Here is a 19,168-nt window from a genome sequence, read left to right as displayed (position 1 = left end):
ACCTTTATTCCTAATAACACTGTGCCTGATGTTTCAATCACTCGGGCCTTAAGGGGATTGACTACCTTAGCAGAGGAACTGGCTGAGAATTCAGGAGTAGACACATCTCTCACGGGATGGCTTGAATCATGGTTTGGAAAATGGAAGGGGGTGGTGGTTTCCATCCTTAATTCCCTGATAGTAGTAACCAGGGTATTGGTAGCCACTGGCTGTTGCATCATACCCTGTATACGAGGACTCACTCAAAGATTGATTGAGACAGCCTTAATGAAATAAGTGCCCCTAATGAGCAATTGGGGAGAAGGAATAAGTGACCTCGGGGAGATTCCCAAAATAAATGAAATTTCGGCAAGATGCTTGTCAATTTGGAAGCGACATATAAGAAAAATGCAGAAGATAACAAATGATAATTAAAGAAAAAGGGGGAAATTATGGGATATAGGTAATGCAGTTACTCCTGCAATCATAATTGCTTATGCAAGGTAAGTGAACTCACACCAGTGTATAAGTGTGCTTGGGAAATCATGTCTCACAAACTTGATTGAGTTTTTTTGAAGAAGTAACAAAGAAGATTGCTGATGGCAGAGCTATATGGACTTCAGTAAGGCGTTCAACAAGGTTCCCCATGGGAGACTGATTAGCAAGGTGAGATCTCATGGAATACAGGGAGAACTAGCCATTTGGATACAGAACTGGCTCAAAGGTAGAAGACAGAGGGTGGTAGTGGGGGTTGTTTTTCAGACGAGGCCTGTGACCAGTGGAATGCCACAAGGATCGGTGCTGAGCCCTCTACTTTTTGTCATTTATATAAATGATTTGGATGCAAGCATAAGAGGTACAGTTAGTAAGTTTGCAGATGACACCAAAGTTGGAGGTGTAGTGGACAGCAAAGAGGGTGATATCAGATTACAACAGGATCTGGACCAGATGGGCCAATGGGCTGAGAAGTGGCAAATGGAGTTTAATTCAGATAAATGCAAGGTGCTGCATTTTGGGAAAACAAATCTTAGCAGGACTTCTACATTTAATGGTAAGGTCCTAGGGTGTGTTGCTGAACAAAGAGACCTTGGAGTGCGGGTTCATAGCTCCTTGAAAGTGGAGTCGCAGGTAGATAGGATAGTGAAGGTGGCGTTTGATATGCTTTCCTTTATTGGTCAGAGTACAGAGTACAGGAGTTGGGAGGTCATGTTGCGACTGTACAGGACATTGGGTGGGTCACTGCTGGAATATTGCGTGCAATTCTGGTCTCCTTCCTATCGTAAAGATGTTGTGGAACTTGAAAGGGTTCAGAAAAGATTTACAAGGATGTTGCCAGAGTTGGAGGATCTGAGTGACAGGGAGAGGGTGAACAGGCTGGGGCTGTTTTCCCTGGAGCGTTGGAGGCTGAGGGGTGACCTTATAGAGGTTTATACAATTTATGAGGGGCATGGATATGATAAATAGATAAAGTGTTTTCCCTTGGGTCAGGGAGTCCAGAACTAGAGGGCATAGGTTTAGGATGAGAGGGAAAAGATATAAAAGAGACCTGAGGGGCAACTTTTTCTCGCAGAGGGTGGTATGTGTATGGAATGAGCTGCCAGAGGATGTGGTGGAGGCTGGTACAAATGCAACATTTAAGAGGCATTTGGATGGATATATGAGTAGGACAGGTTTGGAGGGACATGGGCCGGATGTTGGCAGGTGGGACTAAATGGGGTTGGGATATCTGGTCGGCATGGACGGGTTGGACTGAAGGGTCTGTTTCCATGCTGTACATCTGTATGACTCTATGACTGTAACCAAGAGCTAAGTTAACAAGAATAAAAACTATGTGAAGGAAATATATAATTGTTTTTGTATTATCTAAGATATGCATACAAGAATGAAACGTGCCTGCAAATAATGGTAGATGTTACAGCCAAATAGATAAGGTACTGTGAGGGGAGGGGGTGTAGGTTAGGCTAGATATGCTTGTACAAACAGTTACAAGCTTCTGTTTCCCGCTTCTGCAAAAACAAAAAAGACCACAATCAAGAGGTCATAAGGGTCAGTATGGGTAAAGAATGCTGGGAAATATTGCTTGAGCGAGCAAGGAAGCAGATGGCAGTGGAGGAAGATATATAACAATGGACCACAGAGGGATGTGGTGAGATGGCCAAGCAGGACATAAATTTTGTTATGCACACGGCCGGATGAGGCCAGAGTAGTGGGAGATGTAAACAGGGGAGGAGCAATAGGAGGAGGGAAAGAGAAATGAATTGTATATAAGATATGTACTTGCTAAACTCTGTGTGTCTACTTTAGACACCACGCTTGCTAGCGTATAATAAACGATACTGCTGCTTCAGACCTTGTCTCGGACTGAAATTATTGAAGTGATTGGGTTCTATTTCCCACACACTCTACGCCTCAACTTTGAAACATGTCCTTTTAAGTAATCACCACAATTGCAGAAATAATGCTGTGTTTGCTGCTGAATTCAGATACACAGAAAAAAACAACCAGTTTCATGCTCAACAACAAAATTATTCCATATAAATTTCACAATTTACAACACACAAGACCTCAAGTAGTCATCACAGTTGTGTTCGAGTACAGAAGGAGACACTTTGGCCCATCGTTTCTGTTCCAGCTTGGGAAATGTTCCCTTTAATTATTCATTTGTGGGATGAGGGTGTTGCTGGCTCGGCCGGTGTTTATTGCCCATCCCTAATGGCTCAAAGAGCAGTTCAGAGTCGACGACGTTGCTGGGAGTCTGGAGGAACATGGAGGTCAGACCAACTAAAGATGGCAGGTTCCTTCCCTAAAATGCATTAGTGAACAAGTTGGGATTTTCCTACAATTGGCAATGGATTCATGGCCATCATTACTCTCTTGTTTACAGGTTTGTTTATTCAATTCAAATTCCACCATCTACCATGGCAGGATTTGAACCTGGGTCTCTGGATTAACAATGCAGCGATAACACCACTACACCATCACCTGGTCTGCAATGTGGGCGTATAGAGAGTAACATTTACCGTCTGTATTGCAGTGAACAGCAGTCCCCGTGTATGCTATGCTGAACAGCAATTTCTGAGGATATGAACCAGAAGTCCCTGTGCACGTGACAGAGAATAGCAGTCCCTGTCTATATTATATCAAACAGCAGTTCCTCTGTATAATTACAGTGAATGCTGTCACTGTGTTTATTACTGACAACAGCAGTTACTGTATATATTACACAGAGCAGCAGTCCCTGTGTATTTTATACTGAACATCTGTATCTCTGTACATGAAACAGAACTGCATTACACAGAACAGCAGTTCATGTGTAGAGAATGGCAGTTTCTGTGGTGTCTGTGTTTATTGTAGAGAACAGCTGTCCCGGTGTGTATTGTAGTGAACAGCTGTCCTGGTGTATATTGTAGTGAACAGCTGTCCTGGTGTATGTTGTAGTGAAAGCTGTCCAGGTGTATATTGTAGTGAACAGCTGTCCTAGTGTATATTGTACAGAACAGCTGTCCCGGTGCATATTGTAGTGAGCAGCTGTCCCGGTGTATATTGTAGTGAACAGCTGTCCTAGCGTATATTGTACAGAACAGCTGTCCCGGTGTACAATTGTAGTGAACAGCTGTCCTTGTGTATATTGTAGGGAGCAGCTGTCCAGGTGTATATTGTAGTGAACAGCTGTCCTAGTGTATATTGTACAGAACAGCTGTCCCGGTGCATATTGTAGAGAACAGCTGTCCCGGTGTATATTGTAGTGAACGGCTGTCCTTGTGTATATTGTCGGGAGCAGCTGTCCAGGTGTATATTGTAGTGACCAGCTGTCCCGGTGCATATTGTAGTGAACAGCTGTCCCAGTGTATATTGTAGAGAACAGCTGTCCAGGTGTATATCGTAAATGAACAGCTGTCCTGGTGTATATTGTAGTGAACAGCTGTCCTGCTTTATACTGTAGTGAACAGCTGTCCTGGTGTACATTGTAGTGAACAGCTGTCCCGGTGGATATTGTAGAGAACAGCTGTCCTGGTGTATATTGTAGGGAGCAGCTGTCCCGGTGTATATTGTAGTGAACAGCTGTCCTGATGTATATTGTGGTGAACAGCTGTCCTGGTGTATATAGTAGTGAACAGCTGTCCTGGTGTATATTGTAATGAACAGCTGTCCCGGTGTATATTGTAGAGAACAGCTGTCTTGGTGTATATTGTAGTGAACAGCTGTCCCGGTGTATATTGTAGTGTACAGCTGTCCCGGTGTATGTTGTAGTGAACAGCTGTCCTGGTGTATATTGTAGTGAATAGCTGTCCCAGTGTATGTTCTAGTGAACAGCTGTCCCGGTGTATATTGTAGAGAACAGCTGTCTTGGTGTATATTGTAGTGAACAGCTGTCCCGGTGTATATTGTAGTGAACAGCTGTCCCGGTGTATGTTGTAGTGAACAGCTGTCCTGGTGTATATTGTAGTGAACGGCTGTCCCGGTGTATATTGTAGTGAACAGCTGTCCCGGTGTATATTGTAGAGAACAGCTGTCCCGGTGTATATTGTAGTGAACAGCTGTCCCAGTGTATATTGTAGTGAACAGCTGTCCCGGTGTATATCGTAGTGAACAGCTGTACCGGTGTATATTGTAGTGAACAGCTGTCCAGGTGTTTGTTGCAGAGAACAGCTGTCCCGGTGTGTGTTGTAGAGAACAGCTGTCCAGGTGTATATCGTAGTGAACAGCCGTCCCGGTGTATATTGTAGTGAACAGCTGTGCCGGTGTATATTGTAGTGAACAGCTGTCCTGGTGTATATTGTAGTGAACAGCTGTCCCGGTGTATATTGTAGAGAACAGCTGTCCCGGTGTATATCGTAGTAAACAGCTGTCCCGGTGTATATTGTAGAGAACAGCTGTCCTGGTGTATATTGTAGAGAACAGCTATCCTGGTGTATATTGTAGAGAACAGCTGTCCCGGTGTATATCGTAGTAAACAGCTGTCCCGGTGTATATTGTAGAGAACAGCTGTCCTGGTGTATATTGTAGAGAACAGCTATCCTGGTGTATATTGTAGTGAACAGCTGTCCTGGTGTATGTTGTAGTGAACGGCTGTCCTGTTGTATGTTGCAGAGAACAGCTGTGCCAGTGTATGTTGTAGTGAACAGCTGTCCCGGTGTATGTTGTAGAGAACAGGCACGGTGGCACAGTGGTTAGCACTGCTGCCTAGCAGCGCTAGAGACCCGGGTTCAATTCCCGCCTCAGACGACTGACTGTGTGGAGTTTGCACGTACTCCCCGTGTCTGCGTGGGTTTCCTCCGGGTGCTCCGGTTTCCTCCCACAGTCCAAAGATGTGCAGGTCAGGTGAATTGGCCATGTTAAATTGTCCGTAGTATTAGGTAAGGGGTAAATGTAGGGGTATGGGTGGTTTGCGCTTCGGCGGGTCAGTGTGGACTTGTTGGCCCGAAGGGCCTGTTTCCACACTGTAAAGTAATCTAATCTAAAACAGCTGTCCCGGTGTATATTGTAGTGAACAGCTGTCCCAGTGTATATTGTAGTGAACAGCTGTGCTGGTGTATGTTGTAGAGACCAGCTGTCCCGGTGTATATCGGAGTGAACAGCCTTCCCGGTGTATATTGTAGTGAACAGCTGTCCCGGTGAATATTGTAGTGAACAGCTGTCCCGGTGTATATTGTAGTGAACAGCTGTCCCGGTGTATATCGTAGTGAACAGCTGTCCTGGTGTATATTGTAGTGAACAGCTGTCCCGGTGTATATTGTAGTGAACAGCTGTCCCGGTGTATATCGTAGTGAACAGCTGTCCCAGTGTATATTGTAGTGAACAGCTGTCCTGGTGTTTGTTGCAGAGAACAGCTGCCCTGGTGTTAGTTGTAGAGAACAGCTGTCCCGGTGTATATCATAGTGAACAGCTATCCCGGTGTATAATGTAGTGAACAGCTGTCCTGGTGTATGTTGTAGAGAATAGCTGTCGTGGTGTATGTTGTAGAGAACAGCTGTCCCGGTGTATATCGTAGTGAACAGCCGTCCCGGTGTATATTGTAGTGAACAGCTGTCCTGGTGTATATTGTAGTGAACAGCTGTCCAGGTGTATATTGTAGAGAACAGCTGTCCCGGTGTATATTGTAGTGAACAGCTGTCCCGGTGTATATCGTAGTGAACAGCTGTCCCGGTGTATATTGTAGTGAACAGCTGTCCTGGTGTTTGTTGCAGAGAACAGCTGCCCTGGTGTTAGTTGTAGAGAACAGCTGTCCCGGTGTATATCATAGTGAACAGCTATCCCGGTGTATATTGTACTGAACAGCTGTCCTGGTGTATATTGTAGTGAACAGCTGTCCCGGTGTCTATTGTAGTGAACAGCTGTCCCGGTGTATATTGTAGAGAACAGCTGTCCCGGTGTATATTGTAGTGAACAGCTGTCCCGGTGTATATTGTAGTGAACAGCTGTCCAGGTGTTTGTTGCAGAGTACAGCTGTCCTGGTGTATGTTGTAGAGAACAGCTGTCCCGGTGTATATCGTAGTGAACAGCCGTCCCGGTGTATATTGTAGTGAACAGCTGTGCCGGTGTATATTGTAGTGAACAGCTGTCCTGGTGTATATTGTAGTGAACAGCTGTCCCGGTGTATGTTGTGGTGAACAGCTGTCCCGGTGAATATTGTAGTGAACAGCTGTCCCGGTGTATATTGTAGTGAACAGCTGTCCAGGTGTTTGTTGCAGAGTACAGCTGTCCTGGTGTATGTTGTAGAGAACAGCTGTCCCGGTGTATATCGTAGTGAACAGCCGTCCCGGTGTATATTGTAGTGAACAGCTGTGCCGGTGTATAATGTAGTGAACAGCTGTCCTGGTGTATATCGTAGTGAACAGCCGTCCCGGTGTATGTTGTGGTGAACAGCTGTCCCGGTGAATATTGTAGTGAACAGCTGTCCCGGTGTATATTGTAAAGAACAGCTGTCCCGGTGTATATTGTAGTGAACAGCTGTCCCGGCTTTATATTGTAGTGAACAGCTGTCCCGGTGTATGTTGTAGTGAACAGTTGTCCAGGTGTATTTTGTGGAGAACAGCTGTCCCGGTGTATATTTTAGTGAACAGCTGTCCCGGTGTATATTGGAGTGAAGCGCTGTCCTGGTGTATATTGTAGAGAACTGCTGTCCCAGTGTATATTGTCGTGAACAGCTGTCCTGGTGTATGTTGTAGTGAACAGCTGTCCCGGTGTATGTTGTAGTGAACAGCTGTCCCGGTGTTTCTTGTAGTGAACAGCTGTCCCGGAGTATGTTGTAGTGAACAGCTGTCCTGGTGTATATTGTAGTGAACAGCTGTCCCAATATATCTTGTTGAGAACAGCTGTCCCGGCGTGATTCTTAGTGAACAGCTGTCCTGGTGTATATTGTAGAGAACAGCTGTCGCGGTGTATATTGTAGGGAGCAGCTGTCTCAGTGTATGTTGTAGTAAACAGCTGTCCCGGTGTATATTGTAGTGAACAGCTGTCCCGGCTTTATATTGTAGTGAACAGCTGTCCCGGTGTATATTGTAGTGAACAGCTGTCCCGGCTTTATATTGTAGTGAACAGCTGTCCCGGTGTATGTTGTAGTGAACAGTTGTCCAGGTGTATTTTGTGGAGAACAGCTGTCCCGGTGTATATTTTAGTGAACAGCTGTCCCGGTGTATATTGGAGTGAAGCGCTGTCCTGGTGTATATTGTAGAGAACTGCTGTCCCAGTGTATATTGTCGTGAACAGCTGTCCTGGTGTATATTGTAGTGAACAGCTGTCCCGGTGTATGTTGTAGTGAACAGCTGTCCCGGTGTTTCTTGTAGTGAACAGCTGTCCCGGAGTATGTTGTAGTGAACAGCTGTCCTGGTGTATATTGTAGTGAACAGCTGTCCCAATATATATTGTTGAGAACAGCTGTCCCGGCGTGATTCTTAGTGAACAGCTGTCCTGGTGTATATTGTAGAGAACAGCTGTCGCGGTGTATATTGTAGGGAGCAGCTGTCTCAGTGTATGTTGTAGTAAACAGCTGTCCCGGTGTATATTGTAGTGAACAGCTGTCCTGGTGTATGTTGCAGTGAATGGCTGTCCGGTGTATATCGTAGAGAACAACTGTCCCGGTGTGTATTGTAGTGAACAGCTGTCCCAGTGTATATTGTAGTGAACAGCTGTCCCGGTGTACATTGTAGAGAACAGTTGTCCTGTTGTATGTTGTCGAGAACAGCTGTCCCGGTGTATATTGTAGTGAACAGCTGTCCCGGTGTATATTGTAGTGAACAGCTGTCCCGGTGTATATTGTAGTGAACAGCTGTCCCGGTGTACATTGTAGAGAACAGCTGTCCTGTTGTATGTTGTCGAGAACAGCTGTCCCGGTGTACATTGTAGAGAACAGCTGTCCCGGTGTATATTGTAGAGAACAGCCGTCCTGCTGTATATTGTAGAGAAGAGCTGTCCCTGTGTATAATGTTGATAACAGCTGTCCCAGTGTATATCATAGTGAATAGCTGTCCCGGTGTATATTGTAGTGAACAGCTGTCCCGGTGTATGTTGTAGAGAACAGCTGTCCCGGTGTATATTGTAGAGAACAGCTGTCCCGGTTTATGTTGTAGAGGACAGCTGTCCCGGTGTATATTGTAGAGAACAGCTGTCCCGGTGTATGTTGTAGAGGACAGCTGTCCCGGTGTATATTGTAGTGAACAGCCGTCCTGCTGTATATTGTAGAGAACAGCCGTCCCGGTGTATATTGTAGAGAACAGCTGTCCCGGTGTATATTGTAGAGAACAGCTGTCCCGGTGTATGTTGTAGAGAACAGCTGTCCCGGTGTATATTGTAGTGAACAGCTGTCCCTGTGTATGTTGTAGAGAACAGCTGTCCCGGTGTATATTGTAGAGAACAGCTGTCCCGGTTTATGTTGTAGAGGACAGCTGTCCCGGTGTATATTGTAGAGAACAGCTGTCCCGGTGTATGTTGTAGAGGACAGCTGTCCCGGTGTATATTGTAGTGAACAGCCGTCCTGCTGTATATTGTAGAGAACAGCCGTCCCGGTGTATATTGTAGAGAACAGCTGTCCCGGTGTATATTGGAGAGAACAGCTGTCCTGGTGTATATTGTAGTGAACAGCTGTCCTGGTGTATATTGTAGTAAACAGCTGTCCTGGTGTATATTGTAGTGAACAGCTGTCCTGGTGTATGTTGTAGAGAACGGCTGTCCTGGTGTATGTTGTAGAGAACAGCTGTCCTGGTGTATGTTGCAGAGAATAGCTGTCCTGGTGTATATTTTAGGGAGCAGCTGTCCCGATGTATATTGTAGTAAACAGCTGTCCTGGTGTATGTTGTAGAGAACAGCTGTCCCGGTGTATATTGTAGTAAACAGCTGTCCTGGTGTATATTGTAGTGAACAGCTGTCCTGGTGTATGTTGTAGAGAACAGCTGTCCTGGTGTATGTTGTAGAGAACAGCTGTCCTGGTGTATATTTTAGGGAGCAGCTGTCCCCGTGTATATAGTATTAAACAGCTGTCCTGGGGTATATTGTAGTGAACAGCTGTCCCAGTATATGTTGTAGAGAACAGCTGTCCCGGTGTATATTTTAGGGAGCAGCTGTCCTGGTGTATATTGTAGTAAACAGCTGTCCTGGTGTATATTGTAGTGAACAGCTGTCCTGGTGTATGTTGTAGAGAACAGCTGTCCTGGTGTATGTTGTAGAGAATAGCTGTCCTGGTAATGTTGTAGAGAACAGCTGTCCTGGTGTATATTGTAGAGAACAGCTGTCCCGGTGTATATTTTAGGGAGCAGCTGTCCTGGTGTATATTGTAGTGAACAGCTGTCCCAGTGTATATTGTAGTGAACAGCTGTGCTGGTGTATGTTGTAGAGAACAGCTGTCCCGGTGTATATCGGAGTGAACAGCCTTCCCGGTGTATATTGTAGTGAACAGCTGTCCCGGTGAATATTGTAGTGAACAGCTGTCCCGGTGTATATTGTAGTGAACAGCTGTCCCGGTGTATATCGTAGTGAACAGCTGTCCTGGTGTATATTGTAGTGAACAGCTGTCCCGGTGTATATTGTAGTGAACAGCTGTCCCGGTGTATATCGTAGTGAACAGCTGTCCCAGTGTATATTGTAGTGAACAGCTGTCCTGGTGTTTGTTGCAGAGAACAGCTGCCCTGGTGTTAGTTGTAGAGAACAGCTGTCCCGGTGTATATCATAGTGAACAGCTATCCCGGTGTATAATGTAGTGAACAGCTGTCCTGGTGTATGTTGTAGAGAATAGCTGTCGTGGTGTATGTTGTAGAGAACAGCTGTCCCGGTGTATATCGTAGTGAACAGCCGTCCCGGTGTATATTGTAGTGAACAGCTGTCCTGGTGTATATTGTAGTGAACAGCTGTCCAGGTGTATATTGTAGAGAACAGCTGTCCCGGTGTATATTGTAGTGAACAGCTGTCCCGGTGTATATCGTAGTGAACAGCTGTCCCGGTGTATATTGTAGTGAACAGCTGTCCTGGTGTTTGTTGCAGAGAACAGCTGCCCTGGTGTTAGTTGTAGAGAACAGCTGTCCCGGTGTATATCATAGTGAACAGCTATCCCGGTGTATATTGTACTGAACAGCTGTCCTGGTGTATATTGTAGTGAACAGCTGTCCCGGTGTCTATTGTAGTGAACAGCTGTCCCGGTGTATATTGTAGAGAACAGCTGTCCCGGTGTATATTGTAGTGAACAGCTGTCCCGGTGTATATTGTAGTGAACAGCTGTCCAGGTGTTTGTTGCAGAGTACAGCTGTCCTGGTGTATGTTGTAGAGAACAGCTGTCCCGGTGTATATCGTAGTGAACAGCCGTCCCGGTGTATATTGTAGTGAACAGCTGTGCCGGTGTATATTGTAGTGAACAGCTGTCCTGGTGTATATTGTAGTGAACAGCTGTCCCGGTGTATATCGTAGTGAACAGCCGTCCCGGTGTATGTTGTGGTGAACAGCTGTCCCGGTGAATATTGTAGTGAACAGCTGTCCCGGTGTATATTGTAAAGAACAGCTGTCCCGGTGTATATTGTAGTGAACAGCTGTCCCGGCTTTATATTGTAGTGAACAGCTGTCCCGGTGTATGTTGTAGTGAACAGTTGTCCAGGTGTATTTTGTGGAGAACAGCTGTCCCGGTGTATATTTTAGTGAACAGCTGTCCCGGTGTATATTGGAGTGAAGCGCTGTCCTGGTGTATATTGTAGAGAACTGCTGTCCCAGTGTATATTGTCGTGAACAGCTGTCCTGGTGTATATTGTAGTGAACAGCTGTCCCGGTGTATGTTGTAGTGAACAGCTGTCCCGGTGTTTCTTGTAGTGAACAGCTGTCCCGGAGTATGTTGTAGTGAACAGCTGTCCTGGTGTATATTGTAGTGAACAGCTGTCCCAATATATATTGTTGAGAACAGCTGTCCCGGCGTGATTCTTAGTGAACAGCTGTCCTGGTGTATATTGTAGAGAACAGCTGTCGCGGTGTATATTGTAGGGAGCAGCTGTCTCAGTGTATGTTGTAGTAAACAGCTGTCCCGGTGTATATTGTAGTGAACAGCTGTCCTGGTGTATGTTGCAGTGAATGGCTGTCCCGGTGTATATCGTAGAGAACAACTGTCCCGGTGTGTATTGTAGTGAACAGCTGTCCCGGTGTATATTGTAGTGAACAGCTGTCCCGGTGTACATTGTAGAGAACAGTTGTCCTGTTGTATGTTGTCGAGAACAGCTGTCCCGGTGTATATTGTAGTGAACAGCTGTCCCGGTGTATATTGTAGTGAACAGCTGTCCCGGTGTATATTGTAGTGAACAGCTGTCCCGGTGTACATTGTAGAGAACAGCTGTCCTGTTGTATGTTGTCGAGAACAGCTGTCCCGGTGTACATTGTAGAGAACAGCTGTCCTGTTGTATGTTGTCGAGAACAGCTGTCCCGGTGTATATTGTAGAGAACAGCCGTCCTGCTGTATATTGTAGAGAAGAGCTGTCCCTGTATATAATGTTGATAACAGCTGTCCCAGTGTATATCATAGTGAATAGCTGTCCCGGTGTATATTGTAGTGAACAGCTGTCCCGGTGTATGTTGTAGAGAACAGCCGTCCTGCTGTATATTGTAGAGAACAGCCGTCCCAGTGTATATTGTAGAGAACAGCTGTCCCGGTGTATATTGTAGTGAACAGCTGTCCCTGTGTATGTTGTAGAGAACAGCTGTCCCGGTGTATATTGTAGAGAACAGCTGTCCCGGTTTATGTTGTAGAGGACAGCTGTCCCGGTGTATATTGTAGAGAACAGCTGTCCCGGTGTATATTGTAGTGAACAGCCGTCCTGCTGTATATTGTAGAGAACAGCCGTCCCGGTGTATATTGTAGAGAACAGCTGTCCTGGTGTATATTGTAGTGAACAGCTGTCCTGGTGTATATTGTAGTAAACAGCTGTCCTGGTGTATATTGTAGTGAACAGCTGTCCTGGTGTATGTTGTAGAGAACGGCTGTCCTGGTGTATGTTGTAGAGAACAGCTGTCCTGGTGTATGTTGCAGAGAATAGCTGTCCTGGTGTATATTTTAGGGAGCAGCTGTCCCGATGTATATTGTAGTAAACAGCTGTCCTGGTGTATGTTGTAGAGAACAGCTGTCCCGGTGTATATTGTAGTAAACAGCTGTCCTGGTGTATATTGTAGTGAACAGCTGTCCTGGTGTATGTTGTAGAGAACAGCTGTCCTGGTGTATGTTGTAGAGAACAGCTGTCCTGGTGTATATTTTAGGGAGCAGCTGTCCCCGTGTATATAGTATTAAACAGCTGTCCTGGGGTATATTGTAGTGAACAGCCGTCCCAGTATATGTTGTAGAGAACAGCTGTCCCGGTGTATATTTTAGGGAGCAGCTGTCCTGGTGTATATTGTAGTGAACAGCTGTCCCAGTGTATATCGTAGAGAACAGCTGTCCTGGTGTATATTGTAGTGAACAGCCGTCCTGGTGTATATTGTAGTGAACAGCTGTCCCGGTGTATATTGTAGTGAACAGCCGTCCTGGTGTATATTGTAGTGAACAGCTGTCCCGGTGCATGTTGTAGTGAACAGCTGTCCTGGTGTATATTGTCGTGAACAGCTGTCTCGGTGTATATTGTAGAGAACAGCTGTCCCGGTGTATGTTGTAGTGAACAGCTGTCCCGGTGTATGTTGTAGAGAACAGCCGTCCTGCTGTATATTGTAGAGAACAGCCGTCCCAGTGTATATTGTAGAGAACAGCTGTCCCGGTGTATATTGTAGAGAACAGCTGTCCTGGTGTATATTGTAGTGAACGGCTGTCCCGGTGTATATTGTAGTGAATAGCTGTCCCGGTGTATATTGTAGTGAACAGCCGTCCTGGTGTATATTGTAGTGAACAGCTGTCCCGGTGTATGTTGTAGAGAACAGCCGTCCTGCTGTATATTGTAGTGAACAGCCGTCCCAGTGTATATTGTAGTGAACAGCTGTCCTGGTGTATGTTGTAGAGAACGGCTGTCCTGGTGTATGTTGTAGAGAACAGCTGTCCTGGTGTATATTTTAGGGAGCAGCTGTCCCGATGTATATTGTAGTAAACAGCTGTCCTGGTGTATGTTGTAGAGAACAGCTGTCCCGGTGTATATTGTAGTAAACAGCTGTCCAGGTGTATGTTGTAGAGAACAGCTGTCCTGGTGTATGTTGTAGAGAACAGCTGTCCTGGTGTATATTTTAGGGAGCAGCTGTCCCCGTGTATATAGTATTAAACAGCTGTCCTGGGGTATATTGTAGTGAACAGCTGTCCCAGTGTATGTTGTAGAGAACAGCTGTCCCGGTGTATATTGTAGTGAACAGCTGCCCTGGTGTATATTGTAGTAAACAGCTGTCCCGGTGTATATTGTAGTGAACAGCTGTCCTGGTGTATGTTGTAGAGAACAGGTGTCCCGGTGTATGTTGTTGTGAACAGATGTCCCAGTGTATATTGCAGTGAACAGCTGTCCTGGTGTATGTTGTAGAGAAAAGCAGTCCTGGTATATGTTGTAGTGAATGGCTGTCCCGGTGTATATTGTAGTGAATAGCTGTCCCGGTGTATATTGTAGTGAACAGCTGTCCCGGTGTATATCGTAGTGAATAGCTGTCCCGGTGTATATTGTAGAGAACAGCTGTCCCGGTGTATATTGTAGAGAGCAGCTGTCCTGGTGTATATTGTAGTGAACAGCTATCCTGGTGTATATTGTAGTGAACAGCTGTCCTAGTGTATATTGTAGAGAGCAGCTGTCCTGGTGTATATTGTAGTGAACAGCTGTCCCGGTGTATATCGTAGTGAACAGCTGTCCCGGTGTATATTGTAGTGAACAGCTGTCACGGTGTATATTGTAGTGAACAGCTGTCCCGGTGTATGTTGTGGTGAACAGCTGTCCCGGTGAATATTGTAGTGAACAGCTGTCCCGGTGTATATTGAAAAGAACAGCTGTCCCAGTGTATATTGTAGTGAACAGCTGTCCCGGCTTTATATTGTAGTGAACAGCTGTCCCGGTGTATGTTGTAGTGAACAGTTGTCCAGGTGTATTTTGTGGAGAACAGCTGTCCCGGTGTATATTTTAGTGAACAGCTGTCCCGCTGTATATTGTAGTGAAGCGCTGTCCGGGTGTATATTGTAGAGAACTGCTGTCCCAGTGTATATTGTCGTGAACAGCTGTCCTGGTGTATATTGTAGTGAACAGCTGTCCCGGTGTATGTTGTAGTGAACAGCTGTCCCGGTGTATATTGTAGTGAACAGCTGTCCCGGAGTATGTTGTAGTGAACAGCTGTCCTGGTGTATATTGTAGTGAACAGCTGTCCCAATATATATTGTTGAGAACAGCTGTCCCGGTGTGATTCTTCGTGAACAGCTGTCCTGGTGTATATTGTAGAGAACAGCTGTTGCGGTGTATATTGTAGGGAGCAGCTGTCCTGGTGTATATTGTAGTGAACGGCTGTCCTTTTGTATGTTGTAGAGAAGAGCTGTCCTGGTGTATGTTGCAGTGAATGGCTGTCCCAGTGTACATTGTAGAGAACAGCTGTCCCGGTGTATATCGTAGAGAACAGCTGTCCCGGTGTATATTGTCGTGAACAGCTGTCTCAGTGTATGTTGTAGTGAACAGCTGTCCCGGCGTATATTGTAGAGAACAGCTGTCCCGGTGTATATTGTAGTAAACAGCTGTCCCGGTGTATATTGTAGTGAACAGCTGTCCCAGTGTATGTTGTAGTGAACAGCTGTCCCGGTGTATATCGTAGAGAACAACTGTCCCGGGTGTGTATTGCAGTGAACAGCTGTACCGGTGTATATTGTAGTGAACAGCTGTCCCGGTGTATATTGTAGAGAACAGCTGTCCTGTTGTATGTTGTAGAGAACAGCTGTCCCAGTGTATATTGTAGAGAACAGCTGTCCCGGTTTATGTTGTAGAGAACAGCTGTCCTGTTGTATGTTGTAGAGAACAGCTGTCCCGGTGTATATCGTAGAGAACAACTGTCCCGGGTGTGTATTGCAGTGAACAGCTGTCCCGGTGTATATTGTAGTGAACAGCTGTCCCAGTGTATATTGTAGAGAACAGCCGTCCTGCTGTATATTGTAGAGAAGAGCTGTCCCTGTGTATAATGTAGAGAACAGCTGTCCCAGTGTATATCATAGTGAATAGCTGTCCCGGTGTATATTGTAGTGAACAGCTGTCCCGGTGTATATTGTAGTGAACAGCTGTCCCAGTGTATGTTGTATTGAACAGCTGTCCCAGTGTATATCATAGTGAATAGCTGTCCCGGTGTATATTGTAGAGAACAGCTGTCCCGGTGTATTTTGTAGTGAACATCTGTCCCAGTGTATGTTGTAGTGAACAGCTGTCCTGGTGTATATCGTAGAGAACAGCTGTCCCCGTGTATGTTGTAGTGAACAGCTGTCCCGGTGTATGTTGTAGTGAACAGCTGCCCCGGTGTATATCGTAGTGAATAGCTGTCCCGGTGTATATCGTAGTGAACAGCTGTCCTGGTGTATATTGTAGTGAACAGCTGTCCTGGTGTATATTGTAGAGACCACCTGTCCCAGTGTATATTGTAGAGAACAGCTGTCCCGGTGTATGTTGTAGAAAACAGCCGTCCTGCTGTATATTGTAGAGAACAGCCATCCCAGTGTGTATTGTAGAGAACAGCTGTCCCGGTGTATGTTGTAGAGAACAGCCGTCCTGCTGTATATTGTAGAGAACAGCCGTCCCAGTGTATATTGTAGAGAACAGCTGTCCCGGTGTATATTGTAGAGAACAGCCGTCCCAGTGTATATTGTAGTGTACAGCTGTCCCGGTGTATTATGTAGAGAACAGCTGTCCCGGTGTATGTTGTAGAGAACAGCTGTCCCGGTGTATGTTGTAGAGAACAGCTGTCCCGGTGTATGTTGTAGAGGACAGCTGTCCCGGTGTATATTGTAGAGAACAGCTGTCCCGGTGTATGTTGTAGAGGACAGCTGTCCCGGTGTATATTGTAGTGAATAGCCGTCCTGCTGTATATTGTAGAGAACAGCCGTCCCGGTGTATATTGTAGAGAACAGCTGTCCCGGTGTATATTGTAGTGAACAGCTGTCCCGGTATCTATTGTCGTGAACAGCTGTCCCGGTGTATTATGTAGAGAACAGCTGTCCCTGTGTATGTTGTAGAGAACAGCTGTCCCGGTGTATGTTGTAGAGAACAGCTGTCCCGGTGTATGTTGTAGAGGACAGCTGTCCCGGTGTATATTGTAGTGAACAGCCGTCCTGCTGTATATTGTAGAGAACAGCCGTCCCGGTGTATATTGTAGAGAACAGCTGTCCCGGTGTATATTGTAGTGAACAGCTGTCCTGGTATCTATTGTCGTGAACAGCTGTCCCGGTGTATATTGTAGTGAACAGCTGTCCCGGTGTATATTGTAGTGAACAGCTGTCCCGGTGTATATTGTAGTGAACAGCTGTCCCAGTGTATATTGTAGAGAACAGCTGTCCTGGGAATGATGTCGAGTACAGCAATCACTGACAATAAAACAGAGAACAGCAGTGCTGGTCTGTTTCACTCAGAATTGCAGTCCCTATCTAAATGATAGAGAAGGGCAGTTTTCTGTCTATTTTGTCATGGACAGCAGGACCCGTGTATACTAAAGAGAAAAGCAATCCCTGTTGATATTATCCCAAAGAGCAGCCTCTGCTTCTGTGAAACAGAACAGGAATCCTTGGGTATATTACAAGAATGGCAGTTCCAGTCTGTATTAAAAGGAACAGCAGTTCCTGTGTCTGTTACAGAGAACACCATTTCTTGTGAATATTACACAGAACAGCAGTTCCCACGTATACTGCACAGAACAGCAGTTCCCACGTATACTGCACAGAACAGCAGTTCCCACGTATACTGCACAGAACAGCAGTTCCCACGTATACTGCACAGAACAGCAGTTCCCACGTACACTGCACAGAACAGCAGTTCCCACGTATACTGCACAGAACAGCAGTTCCCACGTATACTGCACAGAACAGCAGTTCCCACGTATACTGCTCAGAACAGCAGTTCCCACGTATACTGCACAGAACAGCAGTTCCTACGTATACTGCTCAGAACAGCAGTTCCCACGTATACTGCTCAGAACAGCAGTTCCCACGTATACTGCACAGAACAGCAGTTCCCACGTATACTGCACAGAACAGCAGTTCCCACGTATACTGCACAGAACAGCAGTTCCCACGTATACTACACAGAACAGCAGTTCCCACGTATACTGCACAGAACAGCAGTTCCCACGTATACTGCACAGAACAGCAGTTCCCACGTATACTGCACAGAACAGCAGTTCCCATGTATACTGCACAGAACAGCAGTTCCCACGTATACTGCTCAGAACAGCAGTTCCCACGTATACTGCACAGAACAGCAGTTCCCACGTATACTGCTCAGAACAGCAGTTCTTCTGCATATAACAAAGAACATCAGCTCCTGTGTGTATTACAGGCAAAAGCAACCCCTGTGTGTATTGAGTAGACCAGCAGTCACTGTGAATGTTAGTGAGCACAGAAGTCTCTCTGCATATTGGAACCAGTCAGTCCCAGTGTTTTGGGGGGATAAAAACAGTCTCTTTGCATATTAATAGCAGTCCACGTGTATCAGACATTGAACATCAATCCTTGTATGTATTGTAGAGAACAACAGTTCCTCTTTGTATAGAGGTGAACAGTAGTTATTGTGTACAATCGAGAGAGCAGCAGTCTCTATTGTCGGGAGCAGCAGTCCCTTGGAATACAATACAGAAAAACAGGCCCTGTCTTCTGCATAGAGAACAGCATGGCCTGTCCATAGTATAGCGAAAAGCAGTCCCAGTATATTGTAGAGAATGAGCAGTCCCTGTCTATATTCGAGAGAACAGGAGTCCCTGTCTATAATACAGGGAACAGCAGTCCCTGTCTATAATACAGGGAACAGCAGTCCCTGTCTATAATACAGGGAACAGCAGTCCCTGTCTATAATACAGGGAACAGCAGTCCCTGTCTATAATACAGGGAACAGCAGTCCCTGTCTATAATGCAGGGAACAGCAGTCCCTGTCTATAATGCAGGGAACAGCAATTTGTGTAAATATTGCATAGAACAGCAATACCAGTGTATTTTACACTAAACAACCATCATTGTGTATATGAAACAGAACAGCAGTCCCTCTGTATATTACAGAGAAGTGCAGTTTCTGTGTTAATGACAGAAAATAGCATATTAGATTAGATTCACTTCGGCCCAACAATTCCACACCGACCCTCCAAAGAGTAACTCACCCAGACCCATTTCCCTTTGACTAATGCACCTAACAGTCTGGCTAATTTAGCATGGCCAATTCACCTAACCTGCACATCTTTGGACTGTAGGAGGAAACCGGAGTACCCGCAGGAAACCCATGCAGACACGGGGAGAATGTGCAAACTCCACACACACAGTCCCTCGAAACTGGAATCAAACTTTGGATCCTGGTGCTGTGAGGCAGCAGTGCTAACCACTGAGCCACCATGTGGAGAACAGTGGTCTCAGAGTTCATTGTTGTAAGTAGCAGTCTCTGTGTTTATTAGTGAAGAGCAGTTCCTGTATTATTGCAGAGAACAGCAGGTCCTGTCATTTTGATAGAGACTAGCAGTATTTCTCCTTATTGTCAAACAAAAGCAGTCCCTTTCATTTTTATAGAGAAAAACAATCTGTGCCTTACTGTAAAGAACATCAGTCCATGTCTTTGTCATA

Source organism: Chiloscyllium plagiosum, unplaced genomic scaffold, assembly GCF_037043375.1.
Source record: "Chiloscyllium plagiosum isolate Xiang-an unplaced genomic scaffold, Cpla_swu_hap1 HiC_scaffold_43, whole genome shotgun sequence".
Taxonomy (NCBI): domain Eukaryota; kingdom Metazoa; phylum Chordata; class Chondrichthyes; order Orectolobiformes; family Hemiscylliidae; genus Chiloscyllium; species Chiloscyllium plagiosum.
Note: the sequence above shows the minus strand (reverse complement) of the source record.